Source organism: Leptidea sinapis, chromosome 20 (genome assembly GCF_905404315.1).
Source record: "Leptidea sinapis chromosome 20, ilLepSina1.1, whole genome shotgun sequence".
In the NCBI taxonomy this organism is placed as follows: Eukaryota; Metazoa; Arthropoda; class Insecta; order Lepidoptera; family Pieridae; genus Leptidea; species Leptidea sinapis.
This window is the reverse complement of record NC_066284.1, coordinates 12181158-12198547: the sequence shown is the minus strand read 5'-3', so window position 1 is coordinate 12198547 and position 17390 is coordinate 12181158. Positions and strand designations below refer to the sequence as shown.

At 34.2% G+C, this 17390-nt stretch overlaps 1 protein-coding gene across 6 annotated transcripts in view; it reads right to left on the bottom strand.

Annotated features, from left to right (window-relative positions):
• The window catches only part of LOC126970087 (protein pangolin, isoforms A/H/I/S), a 179284-nt gene extending 167303 nt beyond the window's left edge, over positions 1–11981 (bottom strand). For 5 of the 6 annotated variants that reach the window (XM_050815806.1, XM_050815807.1, XM_050815811.1 and 2 more), the window contains exon 1: positions 11726–11981. The gene's annotated coding sequence lies outside the window, so the exon portion shown is untranslated. The remainder of the gene's footprint in view (positions 1–11725) is intronic. The other variant, XM_050815808.1, reaches the window with a different exon arrangement.
• Positions 11982–17390: the final 5409 nt, after the last annotated feature.

The following is a 17390-nucleotide window of genomic DNA, read 5'->3' as shown; positions in this document are numbered from 1 at the left end:
CCATAGCCTCATGTATACTGAGAAAATTAACTCGATTGCAATATAATATACTATTATATTATATTTATCGGCATATTCTTGTATAATATGCGAATAAGTAGTTGTAGCTTCTGTCAATAGCTCGTAAACGTGATAATTGTAGGTTGATAGATAATGCTGGCCACGGAATGGCGGCCGAACAGGTCGGTGGGCGGCTCTTATTTTTTGCCGGATTATAATATATTCATGTTAAGGCGCTCCCGCATTTCCATGGGTTGTGAAGTCAAGCGACTCTGTTTGATCCTATTTTTATGGATGGGTGTCTGGTTTATGATTAATTTGGAGAGTGTAGATGCGATATTATCATCTTAAAAAAACGGTACGCGCTTAAGACCCAATAACCTTCTACAAACACATAATATAAGGACATAATATAATATCATTCGCAGTCTGATAGCGGAACCTCAAAAGTGTGCTTAAGCAGACTTTTCTCTTAAATCGTGTGTCCACCGTCACCACAGTAGAAATATGTAAGTCACTGTCCGAATTAAATCTGAACTGAATAGATATTTACATTGCTGCTTACTGACCAATAATATTTTAAACATCTGGAGTAAATGCCGGCATGTATAGCAGACGTAGCTTATTATGGTGTAAGTTGTGGCTTGTTCCATATTTCGGCTATATTTCTATACGACGTGAACGAGCGTACGGACTTCTAACAATCTAATTAAATTCCACCAAAATTATTTTATATCATACAAGTAATGAGCTTACTAACAATTAAAAACAATGGCTTTGTTTTTATTATAATAAATTACTAGTAATTCAAGTATTCTTGAGGAACTTTTGAAATTACGCCATTTTTAAAGACAATAATGTAAGCTATTAATAAGGTCTTAATAAGCATTGGCTTTGATTTTGTTAAGACTTTTTCCCCATCGGAACTTATTCAATAAATATCCAATAATGCAGAAGTATAAAAAGGTGCAGTGAACCAGCGGGATCGAACCACTAACCAGACACGTATGCAAGTGGTGGGTGGGTCATCGTTCAAAATCAGACGAATAGATTAGTTTTAGTGAAGTGAAAAATCCTTTTGGTGCGCTGATCACTTTTTGTGGCTATTAAATGAGACTGAGCCAACACGCTTACAGCAGAGCGTTAAGGTAAAGTCGGTACGAATCGACTAAGGGAGCGTGATAAGTTGCAGCAATATTTAGCGGAGTAATTATTACACAATTTTAATTATAATATACTTATATATTGTTAATGTTACTATAAAAACAGTATTACTTTGTGAATATAAAACAAAATAAAGTCGTATTTGTCGTTTCCAAGGCTTATAGGACACCTTTAAAAAAAGCTCCTGTCATTCCTCTGGTGTTGCAAGAGAATGTGGGTGAAGATGATCACTAAACACCAGGTGACCCTTACGCTCGTTTGTCCCTCTTTTCCATAAAAAAATCCTTAACATATACTTTTTTGATTCTCCCAGCTAACTCAGTACAGAGCATTAGGCATTATTTCACGATACCAAGAGCCTTAAAAAAATTAAAAAACCTCATGACAACCTTTTGTAACCTTAGCCCCAGCGTTATTTAAATACCTGTTGTCTAAGTGTCAGTTGTTTGGCAGTAAGAAACAGATCGCACACCACGAGTTTTAGGTAATATTTTTTTTTGAACAGAAAAGCGTCTGTCGGGTCAACTAGGTAGTTGACCCGACGGTAGTTATAAATAAAAATGCAAATTATTTTTACAATTAATTGATAATTCCGTTGCTACATTAATTTGTGTAAGTCCACATTCCATTCATGCCTGTGTAAAACTTTCATGACAAAGAAGTCAATAAATGACAATATCTTAAAGCAATAGTCCTGCCCTTGGTCCGTTAGGTCAAGCAGGTAGTCGGCCTTAGACCCTTACTGTCGCCTCCGCGTTCATAATTATTATTAATAAATATTTCTCTACCATCTACTCAATAGTAGAGAGTATAATATTTCTTTCTTCAGCTATAAGGACAGGTAATAGAAAAATAGCTGTCTTAATAAGAAACGCGGTGTAAAGTTACGACAAGTTTAAAATTACTACTCCCTCTCATGTAATTCTGTAGTAACAAAGGTAAGATAAAGGAAAAACGTTTTAAATTTGGAATAACTTCACGTTTATTAATAACACAGTTAAAGTAATGATATATAAAATTCTCATGTCGCGGTGTTTGTAGTTAAACTCCTTCGAAACGGCTTGACCGATTCTCATGAAATTTTGAGTGCATATTGGGTAGGTCTGAGAATCGGACATCATCTATTTTTCATCCCCCTAAATGTTAAGGGTGGTCCACGACAGTTTAATTTTTTGTAATTTTTTTTCAAATTTTCACCCATCTACGATCAACAGTTCCTTTTGTATCGCGATTTTAATATCGGCAATACAACGTTTTCTGGGTCAGCTAGTAATGATATAATAAAGCCAAATATGTTTATAACGAGTAAGTTCTTGTTGTTGTACGAAAAATTATCTTTACAAAATGACCAAAGACAGAGTTATTAAATTAATAAATTTGTTACATATTAATGGATTAAAACAAAAAAAGTGATGATTTTTAACGCTTCTGCTCAAGAATCGTATAATTAAGTAGACTTTGTAAGTTTTTTGTTGGTCGATGTTCATATTCTTTTACAACATGACCCCAGAAAATTTACAAAAAATGTGTTACAAAATTCAAAAGAATTGTTCAAAATCGTTTGTATGGTAGAGGTTATAAATATCATTATAAACTAAGTACTTTCTTAATCATACCACAGATTCAAAATCAAATGTTTTTATTCAAACTAGTATGTAATATCAGTTATTAAAAGTAAAAAAACTACCACCCATTCCAAAAAGTATTCTTCAGACATGAGAAGAATAGGCGCAATAAACTCAGCGGGCTTTTTTTCATAAATAAAATGGTTACAAAGTAATATCGTACAATTAAACTTATTATTTAGTAGCCTGAGGCCGGTCGCTCCATTCCCAATCTGTGTTATAATTAAGAAAGTGATTTTATGTTATAGTAACCTTTACCACACAAACGTTTTTTAACAATTCTTTTGAATTTCGTAATAATTACTTTTGTTCAACATTTTCTGGAATCTTGTTGTAAAAGCATATACATCGCCCCACAAAAGACTATCGAATATTGACCCAAGTCTTCATCAATGTAATAGTATAAGAGCACTGAAAAACCATATTTTTCCATTACCGAACAACAAATGACCTTTCCAAATTTTAATATGAATCAAATGTACTAACAATTTAAGTACAGTCACAGTCAGTATTCACACGTCACAGTACGTGCTTGTACAATCACCGACAAAATTAAAACCGCGTCATGAGTTGAAATCATAAAATATCACTAACTATGTGAACTCGAATCAGCGCCGATTTAAAATCCGCCGATGTCTACTCGATTATAATCACCGTGACTAGTGTTGGAATCGCGTATCGATGATGGCGAAATTTTAATTCCTGTTACAATTTAAATTTATATGCGCTATACTTTTCGCTACTTCATAATTTTTTTTTATTGATTGTTTGAAAACTATTTCTGATGTCTTTTGAATACCATCAGCATTTCAGAAACATATTATGGCGCTCTAAGAAAGAACAAAACAACAATTACAATTATACGCCTGCGTGGGATTCAGTTAAATATATTTTTTCTCCACGTAACTATTTAAATTAATAAAGCCGATGCTAATTTCTCTCCTTACTTTAAGTCTTAGATTCTACATTCCATTAATACTGGTTAGGTATTTTAGATATTTGTTGAGATGGATGAATAATGACAAAATTGAGTGACTGTTTTATGTCGAGTTTATAATTTAATTTGTGATACTTGAGTCGATAAAAGAAAATATTATGTGCCTCATAACCGAGAGCTTGTTCAGGCGTCTGGGATTAGTGGTAAATTCTTTTACCGAGAACTTTTCTTCGTTTGTAATAAACCCACTCAAAAGGTATTTATACAGGACAGAATAAAAACTCATAAATAAAGAATATTATTAGTGTTTGAGTTGATCGGTTATCTCAATAATTCAATGTTAGAATTGCGTATTCTGAACGTGCGCATCAAACAACACGAGCGCATTAAAATTCCCAACCCTAGCGCAGGTTCTCATCGGCCGAACACACGCGCCCATAGCCGCGTCTTCGCGCGCTACATGTTTTGTTTTTAATTTTTGAATTTCGAACAAGCAAACGTGCTTAGGCCTTCATGCACAAATCTTAAATATATTTAGTTGACTTTTATTTATATAATTATACAGTTTATTATTTATTACTTTTTATTAAATATTTGAAATTTAAAATGATTTTAATTTTGAACATGATTCATATATTGGAAGCAGTATATTACATATAAATTACTTTTGTGTTAAACATTACAGCAATAATTGTTAAATACTCATTGATTTAAAATAATGACAGTTGAGTTTCTGTATTCTTCTCAGAAGCTCTACTTAACACAGTAATTTAAATTAAATATTTATAATGAAGATACATGGTTAGTTTTAAGCACATTGAATTTATTAAGTTTATTTGATTTTGACTTATTTGAAAAAGTAATAGTTATAATATTCATTAGTTAACTCGTGAAACAGAGTTATTCCGCTTGGGAAATTCGAATGGCTGTCGCGTTTTAGTGCGCACCGTAAAATGAGAAAAAAAACATTTTTCACAACAAAGAGCTTAAGGTGTTATAAATAATGGTCGCGCGTCGTCCGGTTTTTAGCCAGAACTGTATAGGTGAAGATATTGTTCGCGATACAAAAAAATATATTCATGTACCCTTTTGGTGCCTAAAAAACCTCATGAATCTTTTGGAATCTTGCGATAGTAATTATGTAACAAAATGTACGTAATATATATCTATAGAATACTAGCTGACCCAGCAAACGTTGTATTGCCGATATTAAAATCGCGATACTGTGATAAGTGTTGATAGTAGATGGTTGAAAATTTGAAGTTGTATTTTTTTAATGCTGACTCCTAATCACACAAATTTAAAAAAATGTCAAAAAAATTAAAAAAAAATCGTGTGGACCACCCTTAGCATTTACGGGGATGAAAAATAGACGTTGTAGATAGACGACTCAGACCTACCCAATATGCACTCAAAATTTCATGAGAATCGGTCAAGCCGTTTCCGAGGAGTTCAATGTTTAACACCATGACACGAAAATTTCGTTTATTAGATATAACCTTAATTTAATTATATCCTCTATAACCTTTTCTTCTTTTATGAAATAAGTGGTTATCTAAACATATAAAGATATTAATTTTTTTGTTATAATGATAAGCAAAACAACATAATCAGCTGGATTAAGAGTGTGGAAGATATATTATGTAAGATAAAATATTTCATAATGACTATTAATTGTCAGTTTTGGTTTATCTCACACCGACCATGAATACTCTAAAAAACCTATATTTCCGATACAAATTATTATTCACAAACGACTACAGAAGCTCACAAAACAAAAAAAAAACATGTGTCGTAGTTATGTCGTCTGTAATTTATACCCCCTTAATTAAAGGTTATAAGCAATTTTCTTAATGGTACAATGTTATAATTTTTATACAACTTAAGGACTGCTCAAGTTTTTAATGCAATACAAACGCAAGCAGGTGCATGCGCGCGTCTGTTAAGCAAACCGTGCTTATAGAAAGACGGTCATGTCCGAAACGATATTACGCACACGAGTTCCGTACTTTTATAATTAAATTTAGACCTTAAAGTTAAAAAGGTCCTTTTTCAACAAGTCTTATACTGATATCAAAGCAGATGACGTAATGGTCTAGACTTAAAATTTGTCAGGCTATGATATCATAACAGTCGCCGGTTATCGTTGGATGGAAACAGCGGGAGAAATGGAAGGGGATAATGGAGATTCAATCCCAAATGGGATCTTTCTCTGTTATTTAAAATTCCCTATATAATTTATACGTCCAGATAGAGTATCTTACTGCTAGACAACCGATAAAAACAGACCAGGGTTATTACTTCTTACACTCGCGATTTGTATCCTGTGTTAGTGTGCGTGCATTGCACAAAATAGAGGTTACCTGTCAACCTCAATTTTTTTTCGATTTTTCACAGCTGTCTCATTTAGACGCATAAATGATCTAAGTACAGTTCTAAGTTAAAATAGTCTCCCTAATTATAAGAGTTGGAATAAATAAAGCTTATTATTCTATAACACCATAAAACTACACCCGAGTCACGTTGACGTCTAGCATTCCACGACCACACGGTTTACAAAAAATTTCTTGCCACGTACAGCCATTTTGTGGAATCAATTACCAGTTGCTGTTTTCCCGAACCGATACGACATAGGTACCTTCAAGAAAAGAGCATACTCTCACCTCAAAGGCCGGCAACACATCTCTTGACCCCTGGTTTTGCGAAAATCCATGGGTTGCTGCCTCTCCACTCCCCATCACTTGTGCGTCTTGCCCATTTGACCATTTATATAAAAATAAACCTGAGTCAAATTTCTCGGGCATTGTTTGAAGTTGCTCACACGATGGTCTGGGCCCTGGTCCATACATTCTGATCCTGGTACACACACAGCCATCCCATGTAAAGCATCCTTAACGAAGTTCACCCTTAACTACCTAACACAGTACCAATTAATACAAAGACAATGCAAGACAGACGTCTGTCTATCCTTTCTTATCTTGATTCCGTTAAGATATGTCTTTCAACAATTCGACACGAATTGCGTACAACATCTCCTGAAGATGCCTCGTGTAGTGGCGAAACACTTATCGAATTGGTGAAAGGCATAACTTTGCGGAATAATTACTCGAAAACTATTACTTATGATATTTGAATTTTCAAAAAATAACGCCTAATTGCATAAATTTTTCAGTCGTCTGTCTATTTGTCTATTCAGCAAAGGTATACCAAAAAGTTTATATTATTATAATATACTCATGATAAAGAACTCTAAAAATTAATGACATTAAAATATAACAACAGCTACAGTAGCTGTCACAAACGACAGCTTGGCATTCCGCAGAAACCATTGCCTTTTGAGGAAATGTTTGAATTTCTAAACTACATTAGCTCTAGGGTTGCCCTAATATGTCATAATTCTGTATTCAATTATTTTTAAATTAGCAAATAACACGCGATATCAATAGTAGATGATTATTTCTCGATAATGGCAACACAAATTGCATGCTGTTTGCGTTATCGAATAATTGATAAGTATAATAAATTATGATAGACAGGAACTTTTAGTTAGTAAGTATGCCTTATAACATTTTATAAATTACTAGCTGACCCGTTGTATTGCCGATATTAAAATCGCGATATAAAAGTAACTGTTGATCGTAGATGGGTGAAGTTGTATGTATTTTTAAATGCTGACTCATAATCAAACAAATTTAAAAAAAATGTAAAAAAAAGATAAAAAAAATAAATTGGGCGTGGACCACCCTTAACATTTAGGGGGATGAAAAATAGATGTTGTACGATTCTCAGACCTACCCAATATCCACTCAAAATTTCATGAGAATCGGTCAAGCCGTTTCGAAGGAGTTTAACTACAAACACCGCGACATGAGAATTTTATATATTAGATTTCACGGGAAAAACTCATAATTCAAAATGGCAACGATTTCACTATTATGTATAATATTTTCCATAATTCTAAACTAGGCTAACTTATAGGGAAAATAATGCTAGGTGTCATGTTAGGTAGAATAGAGTAGATTGGAAATATATTTATTTACCATAGGGAGTGACAATAACGTAACATATTGAAACAACACTTGGTTAACGTCATGAAGTTCGTAAAGGGGCCTTTGACATGGAGAGAAGAACTACTAAGAAACTCCCAGCCCATCATTTAAATCATGTAACAACCTAGCCTAATAAATATTAGATTATACAATTTTAGGTGACCTGCGTAGCAATGGTTCTAAACATACTTGAACTCATTCATTTCATATTATGCTATATTGTTAATATTCACGTAAAATTAGAATTAAATCTATTTAGCAGTTTTTGTGCTTTACCTGGACATAATTTGCTTTTTTACAGCTTCATGGGCATGTTATTTGCCGACCGCGATACATACGATATACCAACTATATGTAATTAATTAATTTTAATATATTATTTAAGTTTTTCTTTATTATTTTTTAAATAAAGAGTGTTTTTAATTATAAGTCATGTGTACAGTAATCTGAAAATAGGACAACATAATATAGGCTACATTTTATATACCTACATACTAGGCATAATATTTCTACTGATTTATAGCGTCCACGTGGAGTGTACGGGCAGCAACTAGTATGACCATACTCAGCTATACCTACCCACATGATATATACATCATATTATATCTTGATTTAAAAGAGTGGCAATAAGTTTCTTGCGACTTCTTTTCATTAGCTTAAGCCTTTACGAATAACGGTAGATTCAATAAGAAAAAACATTTTTTTTTGACATTGATAAGTGTAATTTCTGTGACCTACATGAAGTGATTTTGATTTGATTTATAATGATAACAAAAATTGCAAGAGTGTTCAAGTATATGCTTTTTTAATTAGGCTATCGACTTCAAACCTATCAATAGGTAGAACATATAAATAATAGTATTTTATTCATATTAAAGGTAAAGGTTTGCATAAGAGGTGTATTAAATTAAATTTTTAGTTATTTCATACTTTCCAGTTTTTGGATCGGTTTTTTTGAACACAGTTTATTTTTATTTTTGTTCATTGTTTTAATGAGAAACTGCTACAATAAAATTAGAATACAAAGGTAATTTTCGCCACTATTTACAAGACTATAATAGCTCAGATGGGACATTGGGTTTTGTACCTTTTGAAAAATCCGAGCAAGGCTCGGTCGTCCTGGTTCTATATAATATACGCTAATATATATATATACGCTAATATAATCTAGGACTATCCGAAAAACTCACTCTTCACTAAACAACTGACTATGCTTAAATTATTTTCACACGACATCAGATTGTTTCATGCCTAAGTAAAAAAGCACCTAGATTGTATTATTTTTCTGACCAATGTTCTTTAAATTCAACTAACGAAGTTAATCTGCCCACCAACATTTTTGTTGTTATAAATGTTGGTGTAGCAATAGGTAGAACTGTTCGATCGTTTGTGTGGTAAATGTTACTATAACATCAATGACTTTCTTAATGATACCACAGATTGGGTACAATACACAGGTACAATATTACTTTGTAAACATATTTATTCGATGAAAAAAAAAAGCCCGCTGAGTGTGTTGCGCCCATTCTTCTCAGGTCTGAGGCATTCATTTTGGAATGGGTGGTAGTTTTTTGACTTTCAATAAGTGATGTCAAATCCTATTTTGAATAAAAATATTTGAATTTGAATTGATCCTCGCTCGACACGTATCAAAGTAAAGCCTAAACACATGATCGAATTTGGTACGGCCGAACCATCGGAAGCATTCTATCAACGGACTATATCTGATTGTATGTCGCATTGTCCATAGCACAAAATTATTGTTATTACCGTCTGGACCGTACCGAGTACGTCGCCGGACCAATTCCGTTCGATCCGACCGGTCTTAGTCCGACCATGTGATTAGGCTATAAGAATTCATAATTATCATGTTCGACGTTTTAATAGGCAGGCACTCACTAGCAGGTTGCTAGTGATTTCTTTCGTGTTACAAAAGAGTATAATAGGCCGCGGTAATCACATAACCAACAGGTGACCTGTATATGCTCGTTTGTTCTCCTCTTACATAAAAACAGTTGTTAAGTATCCTATAAAACTTTCTACTGCTTGAACATGCAGATGGATAAGAAAGTTCTTCCACTTGCATCAATCTTTTAATAGGTACTTCTATTCTCGGCAGCTTTTCATGTTTTTTTTTGCGTTTAGGTCGACTAACACTTGCATTTACATTCATCTCATTTTTACTCTACTTACATGTTTTTAGTAGGTAAATGGCTTTTTCATTTATTCGTGTTAACGTTTATAGCCTAAACACATGATCGGATTTGGCCGATCCATCGAACGCGGTCTGGTAGCGGACCATATTAGATGGTATGTCGCATTCGGACCGTATCGCGTTCGACGCTGGACCATTTAGTGCGAAGCGCACACCGGACTATCTGATGTTCCGACCATGTGTTTCAGCTATTTAGTTTCACTGCTTCAACGTGCTTCTAGAAGATTTTATAGCAAGATGAATGATGGGATATTCTTTTACAAGGATTTTATTTATGATTTGTCAATGAATAGCTATTACTAGTTTTTATGTTTATGCAGATTTGTCAGTAACCATGAACTGATATTCAATTATTTACTTGCGAATCAGTAATATTTAGTTCGAAATTATCACAACTGAACTACCGTAAATAATCTTAATGCCGTTTGGGCATTTTATCTAGATTTTGTCTGATTAGAACTTAATTATTACTTATTATACTAAAACGTACTTAATAATGAATTAAGAAACCATTAATATACCGATTTTTTTTTATATTATTATTTTCTTCTGATGTCGAATTAATATCCGTGTATGTATAAGCATATAAATGCCGTGTTAAATAAATAGGTACATAAATAGCTTATATTTAAAGTATGCATGAAACGTTAAAAAAAGGCGGCAAATGAAAAATCGACCGAATTTTTGTGTAAAATAAATAAATAATAATAATTGAATAGTTTAAGTTATATGTGACGAATACTAATTAAATTATTAACAGGGGTATGTTCGATCAACTGTAAAACTGTTTACTTTTGGCATTTCAAATAGCTGCTACATGGAAGAATTACCAATGACAAAACTTTTAGGTAAGTAATGATAAAAATATATTAAATATTTTTTTGTAAACTTGATAGTCCACAAGCATCTCTAACTCCGTGTATCATACACGGACGGACTTTTTAATGATAATTTGTGTTTTTTGTTTTTCTTTCACTTACAGTTAGTTAATTATTTTAAAACAAATAATTAACATACATCAGAAATATATTTTCAGCACTGAAAGGTAGGTAAGACATTGAATATTTCCATCATTACAATACCGACGGCAGAATTATCCAATAAATTTATTAATATGAGTTTGAAACAAATTTAGTTAAAATTAAGTATTTTTTATCAAATTACTGTTTAATGACTCATTTGTAACGTGTTTGTAACTAAGTAGTTTTCGAACTCAACTTAATAGGTATTTACTTTTTAACGATGTTGATTGCTATATACATACAAAAATATTACAGTTTAATTCTTAACGATGCAATAAATACACAATGCATTAAGGTAGGTATCAATTTATCTAATGGTTTTATATTTTAACCTATTTCTTAACGACAAGAAATACGTTTTTTACATCACTAACGATAGTAAATACGGAACGAAATTACAGTTTAATTTTTATAAGTACATTAGCGTATAGGTACTTAAATATTTTTGAATTTTTCAATAGCAAACGCGGAATTGAGTAGGTACTATGTAATTTAACACGATTGTGAGTACACGAGGCGATAATATTAATTACATTATAAATAACACGACACACTTACAAGACCGATAACAAGGAAATGCGACGCCAAATGAAACATAAAACTTGTATCAAGTTAACTTTTAAACACGCCAGTAATTCAAAGACTCCACTGTAGTGGGCCACCGACCTTAAACTACGGGCCGTAATAATAATTAATCTCTTACTGACACATACCTAAACACGATGGTCATGGCGTTGAAAACCAAAAAACACGTCCAAAAACGCACACCGTTTAACACAACACGTTACATTCTTGTTATCACACACTCCTTGCACTCGCGATGCACGTATTGCCCACTCATTATTTTGTTTATCGCCGGCAGTTTTGATTTTACGTGCAACCAACGAACCAATCCGGCAGGCTCCGCGCGTCAACTGCAAACAACAATGCCGCGTCGCGCGCGAGAACCAACTGACACTCACACAAGATAACGTCACGCACACAGATAAAGCCGCTCGTGCACCGACGTGCGCATATAAAAAACCGACGATCGGTATGCAGACGTTCGGTTTGAGCAGGTCCTCGGCTTGACGCTGTTTTCGTCTGCGGTTCAGGGTGGCAAGCGCTCGAATACAGTTACCACAAAATTATCTTTGTATTATTTATTTCGATAAATATTAAACCGATGTCAATTACAGTTTTTCTTAAATAAGATTAAGAACAGCACGAAAGCACGAAACAATTATTTTTATAAGGGTTTTGTGTATGACTCACAGTTATTTTTGATTATTATAAAACATATAAGAACTTACGTTTTATTCTTAGAAAATTAAAAATGTCTTTGTAAGTTTTCTAATACATAGTTGTAATAATAAATTGATGTAATAACAAAAAAAATGTTTTATTACAAAAATACTTTTGTACTTACTTCGCTTCATTGTAAAAAATTACAATTGCGTATTATTTGAAATAATACAATAACTAATGCAATTTTTTCAATTTCAGGAATTCATTTTTTATTATAAACAACAATTAGTAGGTATTATTTATTTTTGTTAATGATTTGATTTAAAAAATGAATATATTATTACATAAATAACATAATTATATACAAATATTATTAGATAATATAACAAATTATAGACCAGTATATATAATTGTGTCTATAAATGTTGTGTATTATGATACATAACAAATTGTTCTAATTAAATCATTAATCATATCTGTATTTTAAAATAATACTATATACTAAATCTAAATATTCAAATGGTTAATAATATAAATAACTTTGTAAAACTTTCCCATATTTCAGTAAAACAAGCCCACTGATGGCAACATTTATAACAAAAGAACGGCAGTCAGCGAACCTTGAGTGGGCAGGCGATACGATTCGAGCCTGCGCCCGAGTCAGTGCGCCATGTTGACGAGGAGGCGAGACAACGCTCCACAACAGAGCATCGGTCTCGTTCTCCCGCTTGTTAGCGATATTGCGTACTCGTCAACGCTCACACCCACACACACATTGTTATCTACACAAAATTTATAACAAGTTGGATTTCGTCTTTGGTTTGGACACTCCTAAATTCTTTGCGGAAGGGCTATTTTTTCATGAGTTCCTAACACGTCGCCCGTTTTAATTGAAATGATTAATCTGTCATTGCGACTGAGTAAGTTTAAACGGCGAAGGAATTATAAAATTGTCATTTTGATTTTTGGCGCTCTCAGGTCTTCCTTTAGATCTGTAATGATTAATGAAAGCTAGAATATTCTAGATTTTAAAATAAACAACAGTGGATTGGTTTTATTTGACATTCAATTGATTTTTTTCATTCGGAGATCTGAATTCTGTAACTGGAGACTAAGGCGAATGACACAATTTTATTCCTTCATCTGGCATCTAGTCCTTCATAACCAAGTAATTCCACTAAGTAGGTATTCTTTTCCACAATTTTTTCTTCAAATCCCGTTTGGAATAATCGTCCCAAATAGCTTTTCGAGTTTCTATCTCTCATATAAATTCATCTGAGCCATTAAAGTACCTACGCCTTACCTACGCGGTGTCCGGTCGTCTTGACAGTGGAAATGCTTCCATTTTTGATCCTGTGGACCTGTGCTCCTATTTATTGGTCGACAGTGACCGGCATTGGTGTGCGCAGTTGCCACTGCGCGGCGAGTTGCCAAGTCGCCCTGGCCAAGTGAGGAGACACCTTTTTAAATCATAGTAAGTCACATTGCTACTGACGAGTCTTACTTAATGACGTGACGGTGCTTAATAGCTCTAATAGTAAAGATCGCATTTAAAACAAAGTAATTCTGGAATACGAGTTCTGGTGGAACTAATACAGCACAAACAGCTCGCTTTAGCAATGTTGTGTCTGCAGAGCAGAGAAGATTATCATCATCATATCAGCCAGAAGACATTTGTATGCGGTGGAAGAAGCTGATTCGTACTACCAAGGAGAGCAGCTTTATTTGTTTTTAGCATATTGACCCTTTTGCATTTGCAAATTGGTAAAAAAAGGAAGAAAAATAATGGAGAGAAGCACGTGTTGAAGCTGGCTAAACTTATTTAAAACGGCACATAATTGAATTTTGGCACGAAATGTGACGTGTAATGTAAAAAGTGGATTCTATACCGCAATGACTGACTCCAGGTCAAACGCCAACAAGGCCCAACAAAGATTACCCATAAAATGTGGTTACTGTTTGGTTGTCATTCATGTTGTCATTAACTACAGCTTCAAGTCAAATAAAATCACTTTATTCAAGTAGGTCAAGGACTTTTCCTTGACCTACTTGAATAGTATCATTACACTTATGAATTTCAAAAATTTCTTTTTATATTTACCGCCGCTTCAGAAAAGGTTGAGCTTTAAAGAGAAGAATTTGCAAAAGCTCATTACCACTCTGAATTGACATTAACAGCTTCATTTTTTTACTGATCATTTCAGTTACAATATATATTATGTAAAGTGATGCAAATATACTCAAACGTCAAATACTCCATGCCTTACACGAGTAAGTAAAAACAAGAGTTATTGAGTACATGCATCAATCCACACACACACCGTAAAATAAAGGTATTTTGCGAGTATTTTATAAGCGATTGTAGAAAATATAATAGCTTTAATTCTAAAAAAATGAAGCAAACTATCTGGTTACTCTTTACAGGATCATCCAGCCACCACAAGTAGCGCCCGTTCACGAGCATGACGCATGGGCTAGCCATCGCCTCCTTCGGCCATATTTTAGGGAAGGAAACGACCCGTCCCACGTCGCCGATACATTTCTTTTGATTTACCTATAACAGCAGTCTATTGGACAGAACTTCGAATAATGGTCACAAAACTCACAGTGACAGACAGCCCTGACTCCTTAACCGATCTTCACTATTATTGCTCGATAACGCAAGACCTCACACTACCCGATAAACCGTTCTAAATCTCCTCAACCAACTGCCATTTTAATATTCATTATAAAAGTCTCAAGAAGCAATACAAAATGCCTTCATATGGTTTCTTGAAACTAGTTCCCCAGAATTATACAAAAAGGTATATAATATTATTATTTCCTTACCGTGAGATGGCAAAAATGTATAAATAACGATTAAATAAACATATTTTGCCTTGACAAAATTGAAATTTCAGCTAAAAACGACAACTTCATTCTTCGACTTTATTGTTAGGGATAATTATTGCAAGGCGCGTTTTTGCGTTAAACGTTAGTGTCCCTAACGCGATACTCGGTTGATGTCCGCTGGTAAGTTCGAGATTCCTAGAATCAATAACTACTACGGAGACAGAACTTTAAAAAACGCCTACCTTATCTATTAAACAGTTTGCCTGAGGACATCCGACTAGAAACCAGTGAAAGAAAATTAAACTAAAAAGAAAACTAAACTTAAGAAATATTTATTGCCAACACTGTCTTAAAATTAAAATTAGATTTTTTATTATATTTTTATCAATATTTGTTAATTACACTTGTATAAAATCAATTTTCTTATGATTAATAAGAAATAATAATTTTCTTAAATTAATAATGATTAATAGTATAAATAAATAAAAATAAAATAAAAATGCAGAGCTTAAGACAGCCATTACCTAACGGCCGTTCCCAATATCCTATCTACAGATAGAGATAAATTACTACCTTCTACTGTCATTAATTTGCTGTCAATAATCTGAAGCTGTCCCAATACACCCGATAAGTCATTCTTTTCGCCTTATATTGGGACGCGTGAATTGGAATTTCCATACAAAATTCTATAAGTTCATTGGGACAAAGAAGTCAACGATAGTTACGATTTTTATCTCGACTAAGAGATATACTGAATATTGGGAACGGCCGTATGACACCCCAATGTAAAAGTCAAGCTTTCTTTTTATACACACTCAGCAAAGTTTTACGAAAAGCAGCCAATGTTTCTGTGTTAAATCTACCTAATAACCCATTAGTATTTTTAAAATATACCCATAAATTATTTTAAAAAAATTATATAAATTATACAGGTATGGCCCTCACTTACACAAAATTTTATGAACAATGCGAGACTCGAACCCGCGAACTGTCGCGTTCCATGCGGGCGCTCTTTCCAACTTAGCCAAGCGTTCGAGTGACGCAGCGTTTATAAAATCTTTTATGCTTTGTTCAACTCTCAGGTTGTGGCTTCATCTACAGGATTTACTTTACAGTTGATAACCTGCTCAATCCCAATATTTGCATATTAGGAAATTGATTTGAGATGTCGCTCTTGCAAATCAAAACAATTTTTTATGTTTTTAAAGTGATAACGCTTACTAACACGTACCATTATGTAGGTCAGATTTAATATATTTTAGACTTGCTCTATTACCATCATTTCGCCATTTATTATTTCATTACATAATGTCTCTGTAAAAATACATATTTGTTTGTATCTGTACTTTGTACTGAGTTTGTATCTCTCCGATAATTTGATGCAATTTTTTTATGAAATAGGAGGACAAACGAGCGTATGGGTCACTTGTTGTTAAGTGATCACCGCCGCCCACAATCTCTTGCAACACCAGAGGAATCACAGGAGCGTTGCCGGCCTTTGAGGAAGGTGTACGCGCTTTTTTTGAAGGTACCCATGTCGTATTGTCCCGGAAACACCGCACAAGGAAGCTCATTCCAGAGCTTTGTAGTACGTGGAAGAAAGCTCCTTGTAAACCGCACTGTGGAGGAACGCCACACATCCAGATGGTGGGGATGATATCCTAACTTGTGGCGTGTCGTGCGAAGATGGAAGTCGGCGGCAGGAATCAGGTTAAACAGCTCTTCGGAACACTCCCCGTGATAAATGCGGTAGAAGACACACAATGAAGCGACGTCTCTACGCAACGCCAAGTGATCCAGCCGTTCAAAGAGCACTGGGTCCACAACAATTCGAGCTGCTCACGCGGTCAAATGGATCGAGCTGATACTGGGGTGCGCCAGACCAGAGATGACAGCAATACTCCATGTGTGGCCGGACCTGCACTTTGTACAGCGCTAGAATGTGGGCCGGCTTGAAGTATTGCCGTGCTCTATTAATGACGCCCAGTTTCTTTGAAGCCAATTTGGTTTTGCCCTCCAGATGGCCACAAAATTGGCAATCGCTCGAGATTTCGACATTCCGATACTAGACGAGGCTTTTGGGATTCGTTGTCGAAGAGCGGTGATACGATGACAAATGGGGTTTATTTGTGGTAAACCCGCAAACTTGAGTCTTCTGGGGGTTAAATTGGACAAGATCCAATTTACCCCATTTCGCGACCTTCTCAAGAGAGGACTCGATAGAAGACACAAGTTTCTCCCGGCACTGGTCGACGATTTCCCGAGAGAGACCTACATGGCCCGTGTATACGGCATCACCAGTGCTGTCGTCTGCATAGC